Source organism: Talpa occidentalis, unplaced genomic scaffold (assembly GCF_014898055.3).
Source record: "Talpa occidentalis isolate TD23 unplaced genomic scaffold, MPIMG_talOcc4v2.1 talOcc4.8, whole genome shotgun sequence".
Lineage (NCBI taxonomy): Eukaryota > Metazoa > Chordata > Mammalia > Eulipotyphla > Talpidae > Talpa > Talpa occidentalis.
In genome coordinates this window covers 88552376-88564481 of record NW_023605194.1, presented here as the reverse complement: position 1 = coordinate 88564481, position 12106 = coordinate 88552376, and the positions used below count along the sequence as shown (strand labels likewise).

The 12106-nt window shown below is 38.8% G+C and overlaps 1 pseudogene; it reads left to right on the top strand.

Annotated features, from left to right (window-relative positions):
* The first annotated feature begins 9379 nt into the window (after positions 1-9379).
* On the top strand, positions 9380-11668 carry LOC119234723 (COP9 signalosome complex subunit 2-like; annotated as a pseudogene).
* Positions 11669-12106: the final 438 nt, after the last annotated feature.

Genomic DNA, 12106 nt, shown 5'->3' with positions numbered 1-12106 from the left:
AGGAAATGAAAACATTAATGGCCCTCTAATTCCCAAAAATTAAATGAAATGAGTGAAACTAATAGAACAGATATGGAGGTAGTAGATGTAAGAGGAAGAAACTTTCTAGAATAAAAGGCAGAAATTGTTGATCAACAATGTAAAGAAGGATACCAAACAATAAAACTAACAGCAATATGGCAACATGGAATAAAAATTCTGGATTGTGTCCACTGAACTTTAATCACAGGAGCAGGAGTAGAAGCATGCAAGCTGCCTTAAATTTTCAGGAGGGATATGTTGTAGATACTCAATAATTATTCATTTTGTTTGAAAATGTGGTTTATCAACATTTACACAGTATCATTATAGGTAAAAAATAAAAGGTGAATATTCAAAGCAAGAGAGAGAGACAGAGACAGAGACTCAGATAAAAGAAGCAAGGCAGCATAGCTGGAAGGGAGACCAGGGTTTCTAGAAACAGATGGTTAAAACTTAAGTCCTGGCTTTGCAATTTAGCAGGAAAGGGACCGCAGCCAATTTACTGAGCCAGGCCTCAGTTTCTTCACTTGAAGCATGAATCATAGGGTTATTTTGATCATTAAATGATATAAAATTAAAAAGTACTAGAACATGGAAAATGATCAGTACATTGTAAAATATCCATACATGTCAACTATTAATCATAACAACATGTGGCAAGAAAAACTGTAGTAGGCAACTTCAAATGACAGCAATAAGTCCAAACATATCAGTAACCACAATAAATGTGAGTGCATTAAATTTTCATGTTATAACTGGCATATTAAAGTGGGGGTGTCAGGTGTATGCTGTTTATTAGAGATGTACCTGTAAAGTTACTAAAAATGTGAAACTTGATACAAAAGATATACCAGGCAAATGTTTAAAGTTATTGCCAGTAGAAAAATAAAACTTAAATAAATAAAAATAATTAAATAGGTTAAACAGAAATATTTTGGGGAGGGGGAACTCTGCATTCATTCACTTGTTGATGAATTAATAATTGCATTTATTTATTGAAAATCTACATTTGCTGCTTTCAGGAGCTTATATTCTAGTGAAAGAAGATAAAAATTAAATTTGTGGATGTATAAATATAATTGGCAGTGGGCACAGCTGTGAGTATAAATCAGTAGGTCAAGGAGGCTGGGGGTGACGGGGCTTCTATTTTAGTAGGGTGGTCAGGAATGTCTTTGAGAGGCAGCCTGACCTGAATAGAGTGCGCAAATCATTGACTGTTAGAGATGGGGGAGGGCAGGGAAGTGTTCCCAAACTAAGTACACAGCACAGGATATGCTGTGAATATGGTGCATGCAAAGGCAAAGGCCCCACATCAAGAACAATCTGATAAAATACTATAAAAATTTATAAGGCAAAAACAGTTGAGAATACAAGGAGAGATCCAGTGATGGTAAGTTGCTTCGCCACTGTCTCTTTCAGAAACTGATAAATAATTTTAACTAAGAAAGACATAAATTTAAAAATTGATTTAACAATGCTCATTTAAATATATATGTAGGGCTGCCCTGGTGGCACAAGGGATTAAATCTAAGCCCTATGAAGTTATCAGCAGCCACTTCAACACAAATTTGATCCCCAGCCAGGAAGCTAACCCACATGGTGAAGCAGACCTTTCCTGTTTTGCCCACTGCTCCCCTCAGCAGCGTATTTCAGTAGATTGGCCTGTTCTGCTCCCAACCTCTTTCTCTGGTGAATCCTCTCATCCCCTGCACCCCTGGCCTACACCCCAGCTCTTGTATGCATAAATAAATAAAATAAATCTTTAAATATATATATATATATAGACAACTTATTAATCAAGAAGCAAGAAAAAACCTATTTTTCTCAAATAGACAAATATATATTTTTGAAGAATTGGCCCTATATTAGTCATGAAAAAGACTAATAACAATTTTCATCAATACAAATCAATAGGTGAATATTCTCTGACTATGATAAAACTGTATACTGGAAAAAAAGAAGGTCAATTATTGTATCCAGTTATAAATTAGTAAAATACTTTTTGCAATAAAACAATTTTTGAAATAAAACTAGGGTTAAAGAAGAAATTATATTCAAATTATACATAATTTAGAAATATATGGAAATCAAATCATTACATGTAAAATATGACAATGCTTAACACTGAATCAGTACTTAAATGACTTTATCTTAAGTGCATTTTTTAGAAAACAGAATGAAAATTTAAAATTGCATTCAATTAAAATTATGAAATGATAATCCAATAGAAAGTAAGTTGACAGGGATAATATAAAAGAGTTTAATGGAATGTAAGTCAGATTAATAAAAGGTAACATAACCTTCAACTAAGAAGTATTTTTCTTCAAAAATGTCAATAAAATAGATATTTAGTTATATAAACTTAAAAACCAAATAACACAAATCAACAAAGAAAAAAGATATAAAAACATTTCAAAATTAACAAATATGCTTATAAAATTTACATTACTGAATTTGGAATGTTGGTGAAATTGATGAGCTTCTAAAAAATTATATATAATAAGAAAATGTATAGTGAGACTTCAGAAGATCCAGGACATGTATAATATCTGAAAAGCGCAAATATCATAAAAGGAGTTGAAATAATTAAAGTCCTGCCTTTTTTTTTTTTTTTTTTTTTTTTTTTTTTGCGGGACCCTTGCTGGTGGCCGGGGATCGAACTGGCGCTGCAGAGGCTGCAGGCAGCCTCGCAACCCAGCGCTCAACCGCTGCACCACCAGGGGAGGCCCAGTCCTGCTTATCTTTATAGAAAAATTTGAAGTGGTTCTATCAAACTTCAAGAAATTTGTAGTTTCTCTTTTATTTATGCTTTTTCAAAGTGTAGAAAAAATATGGAAAGTATTCCAGTAGATGTTCTAAGACAAGCATAATCTTGACACTCAAAATGAACAAGGAGAGTATAAAAAATATCTAAATAAGTCTCACTCATGGCCATAGATGTAGAAAATATAAATAAATAAATCCAAGTAAAATTCACATTTATTGAATGGTTCAATAAAGGAAATTTCTTAATGCGTGTTATATCTTCCAGACTAAAAGAGACAAAAGTAGATGACAATCTTCGTAGGATCCCAGTATCTATCCAGTACAAATTCTTAATGAGAATAGAAAGAAAACATCTTTAGTTTAATAAAGGATATCTAGCAGGAAACTACTGCAAACATCAAAACTTCATAGTGACTTCAGAAGCTTTAACATGGGCCATAAGAACAGGATAATACACAGAGACCACCACAATTGCATTTGTAAAGAAACAATTTGCTGAAAAAACAATGAATCGCGCAATATTTCCACATAGCATTCCTATTCCATGCATAACTTCCAAATGAGACTTGTGCATAGCAAAGTAATTACCTGGGTTTTTTTTTTTTTTTGAACATTGTTACAATGCTCCCTTCTAAGGAAGGAAACCTATTCTTAGGCAATGCTTAATTTTCTTTTGCATAATTGCAATTTTCTAGACACATTCCTGTGAGGCATAGCTCACAGGGCAGGAGGGATACTGAGTGAATAAATTAATCCTTGGCTTTAAGTGCATGTGTTGTTTCAGAGAAGCACTTCAAATGCGTTATCAGATGTTTCTGTGGATCTTATGCTCTATGGAACCATGTAAATAACGACCTTTGAGCTTGGAGCCTAGTGTAATCACACAGAGAATCAACAGTCAAAGAAAATTTAAAAGAAATTTTAGGAACCAACGCAAGCTTCTAGAAATCTAAGAATTTTTGACCTATATTTGAAGCAGTATTAAATGAATTCGACTTAACTGGTTCGTGGGATGTACTAACACCATAGTCTCTCTATAAAACCTAACTTATGAAGTCAGAGAGATACTAAACTTCTAGGTCCTGGGTCCCCTGCAGGATGTCCTTCCACAGCTCTTCTCACCAACTGAGTTCAATGCTTCCCAAGAGGTGATTGCATTTATTACCAAAGATGTGTATGTCAGTTGAAATTGCTATTGAAATTAGGTAATTTAATTAAACAATATGTGAAGTGAACCAGTTACAAACAATAATTAAAATAGAATTATGATTGTCAGTTTGGGATCTTACAAATAGCTTCTCCCCATCTGTTATGATATCTGATCACTTAATTTGGAGGGAGGGAGGGTTGCATAAACCAACTTTTGCTTTATAACATGGAGTTTTGAAAAGAAGACCGTACCTATTCCTAGGTCACAAAAATATAATCCTACCCTGGAGTGGCTATATAAATTTCCAATCCATTGTGAAATGAAACTATAGGGCTCTGTTCAAAAATAAGAATTTCAAGAAGATAGCAGTAGATCATTCAACCAAGTACTGGGCTCTTCTGGGTGGTAGCCTCTGTACCTGTCCAACATTCACCAACAAATTGTTGTGACACAAAACAGAAATAAACCCATGAGTATGTGGCCAAACAACTTTTGACAAGGGAGTCAAGAATATGCAGTAGCAAATGGCAGAGTCTTTAATACATGGTGTTAGAAAACTGGACAGCCAATGCAAAATAATGCAACTGGATCATTATCTTACACCACACACACAAAATCAACTCAAAAGGCATTAAAGACTTGAATGTAAGGCCTGAAACAAAAACACTTAGATTCTGACACAGGGTGGTTACTGGATGGGAGCTGTGTAAAAGTGTCAACTGTGTGCTGATAGATGGAAACTAGACTTTTGGCAGTGATCGTGATGCAGCGTACACAGATGTTAAAAGATCATAAAATTTGCGTAGATTCCCCAGCCCTCCTTGTTCTTGGGATGTAGTCTTGGCACCCAAAGTTTCTTCTGGCCAAGCTAAAATACAATCAGGTAGGGGGCCTCTCACCAGGACACAGGCCTTGGTATGAGGATATCTGCTGAAAAGAGCAGGCAGATATTATGGCCAGATTAGCATAACCAGCTAGAGCACCTTGACAGGAAGTGTAAAACAAGGACTCTAGGGGCCTCTCCGGTGGTGCAGTCATTGAGCGCTGGGTTGTGAAGCTGCCCGCAGGGCCTCTGCAGCGCCAGTTTGATCCCTGGCAGTCGGATGAGGGTCCCACATGGCGTGCAGACCTCTCCTTCTGCCCGCTGCTCCCCTCAGCAGTGTACTTCATCAGTCTGCCTGCTCTGCTCCCCGCTCTGGCTCTAGTGAATTCTCTCACCCTCCCGCGCTTCTGACTGTACCCAGTGCTTGTACAAATAAATAAATCTTAAAAAAAAAAAAACACAAAAAAAGAAACAAGGACTCTAGATAGGAGTCAGCAGCAACAGTGCTCCCCTCCCCCAAGCAGTAGCCCCTATTCACTCTCCCCTAGCTTGTGCCAGACAATTATGCATCCCCAAGCCACATCCCAACAGTCCCAACACTGCTGCCCTGTGAGGACACAAGCTGTGCAATTGAAATTTATGCAATGTGATAAACCAAGTTACCTTGGTTTCAATCAATACAAAAAAAAAAAATGAGCAAAGAATCTAGACATTTTCCAAAGAAGATATTCAAATGGCCAACAGATATGTTAAATTAAACTCAACACTAATCATCAAAGAAATGCAAATCTAAACCACACTGAGATATCGCCTCACACCTGCAAGATTGGCTACTATTTAAAAGACAACAAAAGATAACAAAGAGGATGCAGAGAGAAAGGTACACTAGTACTGGTAGAAATGTAACATGGTTTACCACTCTCAAGGTATTAACAATAACGATTACATGATTCAGCAATTCTACTTCTGGATAGATACCCAAGGAAAGGAAATCCTTTTCTTGAAGAGTTAACTGTGCTCCTGTGTTTATAGCAGCATTATTCACAATAGTCAAGACATGGAAGCAACCTACATGTCCATCAATGGTAGATGGATAAAGAAATATGATCACACACGATGGATTTTTTTTTTACCCTTAAAAAAGAAGGAAATCCTGTCTTCTGGAGAAAATTAGGATGATGAAATAGGCTGGACTAAAACAGATACATGAAATGATATATTTATCTAAAATAAAAATTGAACTCATAAATAGGAGAACAGAAAAATAGTTGGCAGGTGATGGGCACTGGGCAGGGGAAATGGGAATAGGCACAAAAAATCACATGATTTGTCTATTATACATCAGTGCAGCTGGGAAAAAAAGTTGTTCATTAGCACAAGCTTAGCTCAGAAGACTTAGCTGTGTTTGGAGACAGTTGGAGTGTCTTTGGGAGACTTTTCCATTTCATGACGCACTTCATAGAGACATTGTCTGTCTTGATCCTTGCAAGGCTGGCACGATTCCCATTTTACAGACAAGTAAGTCAAGGTTTGGTGGCTTATCTCACTGCATTGTCAACCTGGGTAGAATCTGTGCTTGAAGATAAGTCCTGCTGCTCCATATAGTTATACACTGTCTTCCAGAGAGAACATGAGGCCCTTATCAGCAAGCAAATAAACACAAAATCAGCAAAGGCTTTCTGCCTCATTTAGACAGACGAGTGCCCACAGTGGAATTACCCTATAAAAAATACCGGCCTGGATTCAGGCCAGTTGGGAACGTAGCCTTAGACCTACAGAGAGATGTAGGGAGCGCCAAGGAAGGAGGAGAGTTGAGCGTTCAACCAGGAAGGCGTGATCTCAGCAGAGCTATTTTAAGAGTTTCCTTTCCTGTGAGTTTTATTCCTCAAGATTATAAAAGCTAACCCCAGGCTGCAGATTTTTAAACAGGAAAACAGCCCCTTGGTTTGCTTTCTGACCCAGGCCTCTTCCACATAACTCAATTTGTCCAGCGTACAGAGCACCAAAGTTATATTTCTTGGAGCCAAACCATTACATATTTCTGGTCTTTCCCATGTGGTTTGTTTACTGGGTTACAGTTGGTTTAATCTTATCAGTTCTGCTGAGCAAGGAAGCTCTGGGCAATCTTCCTGAAGTTTGTCCTCAGCAGGTCATTCTCCATTCCCTGCTACCTCATTAATGTCAGAAATCCCGAGGTGAGGTGTTTGCCAAACTGTAGTTCTTAGAGGAGCGAGGGAGATGCGTGGAAGGAGCTGGAGAGAGGGAGCAAGAAGAAGGTAGAGAGAGGCAGGAGAGGAGACAGGGATCTTCATTTCCTGTACGTACACAGCACTTACAGCATGTTTTTCCTCTTCTCCTTCAACTCCCTTCAATAAAAGGAGGAATGATGTCCTCCAAATAAAATGCAGCCTGGAGCATAAATCACAGTCGTCTTCTCATCCTGAGGAGAACAAAAAAAAAAACAGAGAAAGGAAACAAAACCCCTTGAGCATTATGACTAGAAATTACTCCAAAGGCAGTTCTGGCAGACTTGGGATTGACAACTTTTTCTAGATCTTCGGGGCTGGAGATGTGTGATGGGAAGGTGGGCCTGTGTCAGGTGGGGTGAGGGTGTACAAATGAGAGACAGCAAGGGGAGCAGACAAAAGAATTACTGGATTTCTGTCTTATTTTTGTTATTTGTCTTATTTTGTTATTTCTGTCTTATTTCTGTTATTTTGGATGTTAAACCCCACCATCGCCCCTTTGGACACCCAACACAGAGGAGGAGCCCCGACAAAGATTAGGCACCAGCACAGGTGCTCTGCTGGAGGGGATGCTGGGTAAATCAGAGAAGCTGAGCAACCTTGCCTCACTATAACAGCCACAAACAACCACTGTGTAGCGTTTATGATTAACTTGTGTTGTCTTAAGGTTCTAAGCACTGCACAAATATTAACTTACTAATTCCCAGTGGTACCTTTTGAGGTAGGATGTATTCGAGCCCCATTTTACAGGTAAGAAAACTGAGGTACAGAGAAGTTTGGCAGGGATTCACATCTGGCTCTGCAGTGCACGATCTTTTGGGTTTTGTTACCTGTCTCAGTCAAATGAGGATGTCCAGGCTTGTGTTATTATAAATAATGAAAAGTTAATACTAGAGCTCAAAGTTAAATTAGAAATGGCTACATAAAATAACTTATCATCTATGTTTTAGAGGCTTGACATTTTCTGTTTTAAAATATATTTAAGAGCACAGAAAAATCTTCCTGTCATGATATGCAAAGAAAAAGAAACAGAGAAAGAAAATAATTTTTTCCTTGTTCTTTTCTCTCTCTCTCTCTCTCTCTCTCTCTCTCTCTGTCTCTCCCTCCCTCCTCTTTCACACACACACACACACATTCTCTGTTACCATTTATGATCACTGATACCCCTATTTCATTTAACAATAAAAACTTTTGTAACAATATTTATATCCTCTATCTCTGAATAGATAAACATCGAAAAAATAATGGAAAGAAATACATCAAAATATTTACAATGCTTATTTCCAGACAGTGGGATGAATGGCAATTTTGAATCATCTTATACTTGTATTTATCTGCACTTAAAAACTATCCAAATATATTTATCATTAAAAAATCAATACATAGAGAAATAATCTTCTTTTCCATTTAATAAGTTTCATCCTGAACTATTGTTCTCACTGATTGTTGCTCTTCATGGGGAGCCAGAGTTCTGCTTCCAATCTCTCCAGCCTCCCTTGAAGCCCCTCCTGTTCCATGTCAGTGCTGTATAAACACTTAGCTCAGTCTACAGAAAGGAGCTTAGTGGTGGAATCTGGGATGGTACAGACGTCTTCCAACTAAGAGTGGCCACTTCCTAATTTAGGATGCTTTCAAGTTCTGGTTCTGTCTGATTTCTTTTCATAAAGCAGAAGTGTTAGTTGGGGCTGAATTACGATATGCCTGATAATTTAAGGATTTAACATAAACAGTAACAGAATATATTTATATGGGAAACTTAAAATTTTTAAATATAAAAATGAAAAATTTTGCTATGTGAATTTATATGTCACATATAAAAATATCAATATATTCATAGGAGGAAAATAAAAAGGAATACAAAGTCCTTAAATAATAGAAATGTCCAGACACTTGTTCATTTATAAATAGTTGAATGGATGATTGGTGAACTATATCTTTGGTCTTCTGCACACAGATTCTCATACAGCTGTGAATATGAGACAAAGCACAAGGTTAAGTAAGAGGACAGTCACCCCACCCCATTCCTCAACTTTGGCTTAATACCCTGCCTGATGAAAAATAGTTTTACTACCCTTGTTATTTGTGGAATTTTCTTTTTAGTAATTGTAGCTGTGAACCCTTCCTCCTGTAATTTAAACACATTTTTCTCTTTTTATATATTCAGCAAAAGGACTCCCAGGTGGCAGGTGGCTTTTGGCTTTCTGAGGTGAACCTAGACATTACTTAATGGCTCTATCCTATCTGGAAAAGAGAAACTCAAATACACAGACCTTTAGGATCAAATTGTACCCAGATAGATTCTAGAATTCCCAAGCCACCACCAGGTGCTCCTATGATAGTTGATGTGACTGTCGTCATTACCCAGACGGAAAAATGAGGTTCCAGGTGAGAAGAGGGGAACAGGGGAACTGCCGCCAGGACAGGTAGATTGTGGTGTGGCTGACCGCAGAAACCGGCATAGTACTGTCGACAGTCCGAGCTGTTTAGGGGATCCTGCCCTAAAACAACAGACACCCTAGGATAAACCAAAAAACCCACAAGAGTAGCTCCTGCGGGGACTGACTGGGTCTGCAGAATAGTTTCCCATTTACTGGCGCAGCCCAAATGGTGTCCCACACAACCCCAGGTGACTATGTCAGCCTTGACCAGATGTGGGGTCAGCCGCCTCCATGCAGCCGGCGAACCAACTTTCACAGGGCCTCTTGGGTCCAAAGGCATAAATCATAGATTTTCTTGAATTAGGGATTACAGCTCAATCGTGTGCTTTCTATTAATAGAGCTTCATAAATGCTGCAGGTGCGGCGAGAGCTGTCTTTGAAGTAGGGCTTAATCGTCTCCTTTCCAAATCCTCATAATCCCACCCCCATAAAAAACCCCAGGGATTATTGATTGAGAGGGCCTTGGGGATCCCTAAAGGCTGCCTCGCAGACGCCGGCCAGCCTGCCCCCGAGGTGCGGCTGCAGGTTGGGGAATGCATGCCAGGTGTGGTGCTCCTGCTGTGCCAACCTGAAGGTCGGACAGCTCCTCCTCAGCAGCGACAGGGGCGGAGCCCCAGGGAGGAGCCGCAGGGCAGGTGGCCAGGATGCCAGCAGGCCAGGTCCTCTGCCACATCCATTTCAGCCTTAGGTTCTCCCCACCCCAACCTCTTCTTCAATATCTTGCTTAAAACTGTTTTTGTTTTTTGAGTTATAACTTGATAAATGTTTTCTTAATAAAGAATTAGTTGATCCAGGTAATCAATGACTTCAAATGAATTAAAAGTGTTCATTTGCTTAAATTATTTTAACTACTTTAGTGAATTCAGACATTCATTTGTTTAATTAATTTCTCTACTGTAATTACATTTCTGTCCCAATCCTGTGCCTGTTCTTCAGACACTGTCCCTCCTGCTTGTTGGGCCACGTGGGACTGCATTTAATAACTTTGATGTGCTCATGAAGCTCCCCTCCTGGAATGTCTCCCCCTCTCTTTTCCATTTCACGAGATCCTCTAAGTGAGTCAGGCTTTCACCTTCCTTGTGAAACCTCCCCAGTTCCTACATAAAGTTGGTTCTTCTTCCCCTTTCAGTTTCCATAATGCTTTGTTCATGCTTTTAGTACTGTCTATTTGAGTCTGTGATATTAGCTTTGAAAGATGCTAAGAATGATAGGCTGTGGTTTAAGACAAACCCAAATCTTGGAACATTATATTTAGAATGACAGGAATATGGAAATCTTCAAAAACACTTTATCCCAGTTACTTCAGTCAAGCAAGACTGATGATGGAGAAGATCTGAGCAGTGGTACACAGTTATTAGAAAATATGTCTTGAGGGCCTCCTTGGTGGCAGGGGAGGGGGGTTTAGCACAGCACAGTGAAGATACCTGCAGCCTCTGCAGCACGAGTTTGATCCCCGGCCAGGGAGCTACCCACATGGCACAATAGACCTCTCCTGACTCCCCGCTGCTCCCCTCAGCAGTCTATTTCAGTCAGTCTGCCTATTCTGCTCCCCACTCTGTCTCTGGTGAATCCTCTCACCCCCAAACCTCTGGCCTGTGCCCCAGTTCTTGAATGCATAAATTGATAAATCTTTGGGGGGAAAAAGAAAATATGTCTTGGGAATTAAAATGTATACAGCAAAGAAAAGGAAAAAAATTAAAACATTTCATATCAATACTGACCCACCTCATCCAGTGATCATGGCATCATCAGAGAATGTGGCAGATAAATTCACTTGAGAGAAGGTGATTTTTTTAAACCTTCCAGAATTATGATGAGTAGGGGAGTCCAAGAGAAACCACTTGCTGAAACTATTTGATCTTAGCAAATACACTGATGAAAAAGGGACTAAATCCATTTGCCCCACAGAGGGCCAAGCAGTACAAAAATGATCCAGAAATTCCAGCAATGATGACTTTAGTAGGTTGCTATTAGAATAATGACATCACTGAATTCCAAAAGATTCTGAAAACAAATCACCACAATATCATGGATGGACCTATCTTGAGGGAATATGTTGAAGAGTTTTGCAAAACATCAGAACACAAGCGCTCATCAAATGAAGCCTTACGCAAGAATACCTATTCCTTTCATTTCCATGAAATTAGACATCGAGGTAGTCAATGTGCTGGGCTCACTCATGGTGTATACAGGACAGCATTATTCCATATTAATATTAATATAGTATTAATTAATATTAACAGTAGCTTATGCTACTATCCCATATTAACATAACAATGTGGCAAAGCTACCAAGTCAACCAACTCCTTTAACTGGCTCACTGAAGAACATTGGTATCCTCTATAACGCACTAAGTGCATGGACCAACCAAGTAAATTCTGTGAACCATATATGCAGTCAACTGGTTTACCTGAGAGCAAGTCTTCACAAATGTACTTAAAGAAAGAATGTAATAGGGAGTGGGAATGGCAAAATTACTGTCAGTTGTGGGTCTGGAAATGAGTGGAGCTATGGCCAAAGATTGTGTGTGTGTGTGTGTGTGTGTGATCAACTGGCTTGTGTTTTGATGCTGCATTTATCTCAACAACAACAACAAAAAAGCTTTAACCTTAAGAAGGAAACCAAGACATCTTAGGACTTGTTGTAGTATTGACATCTTGCC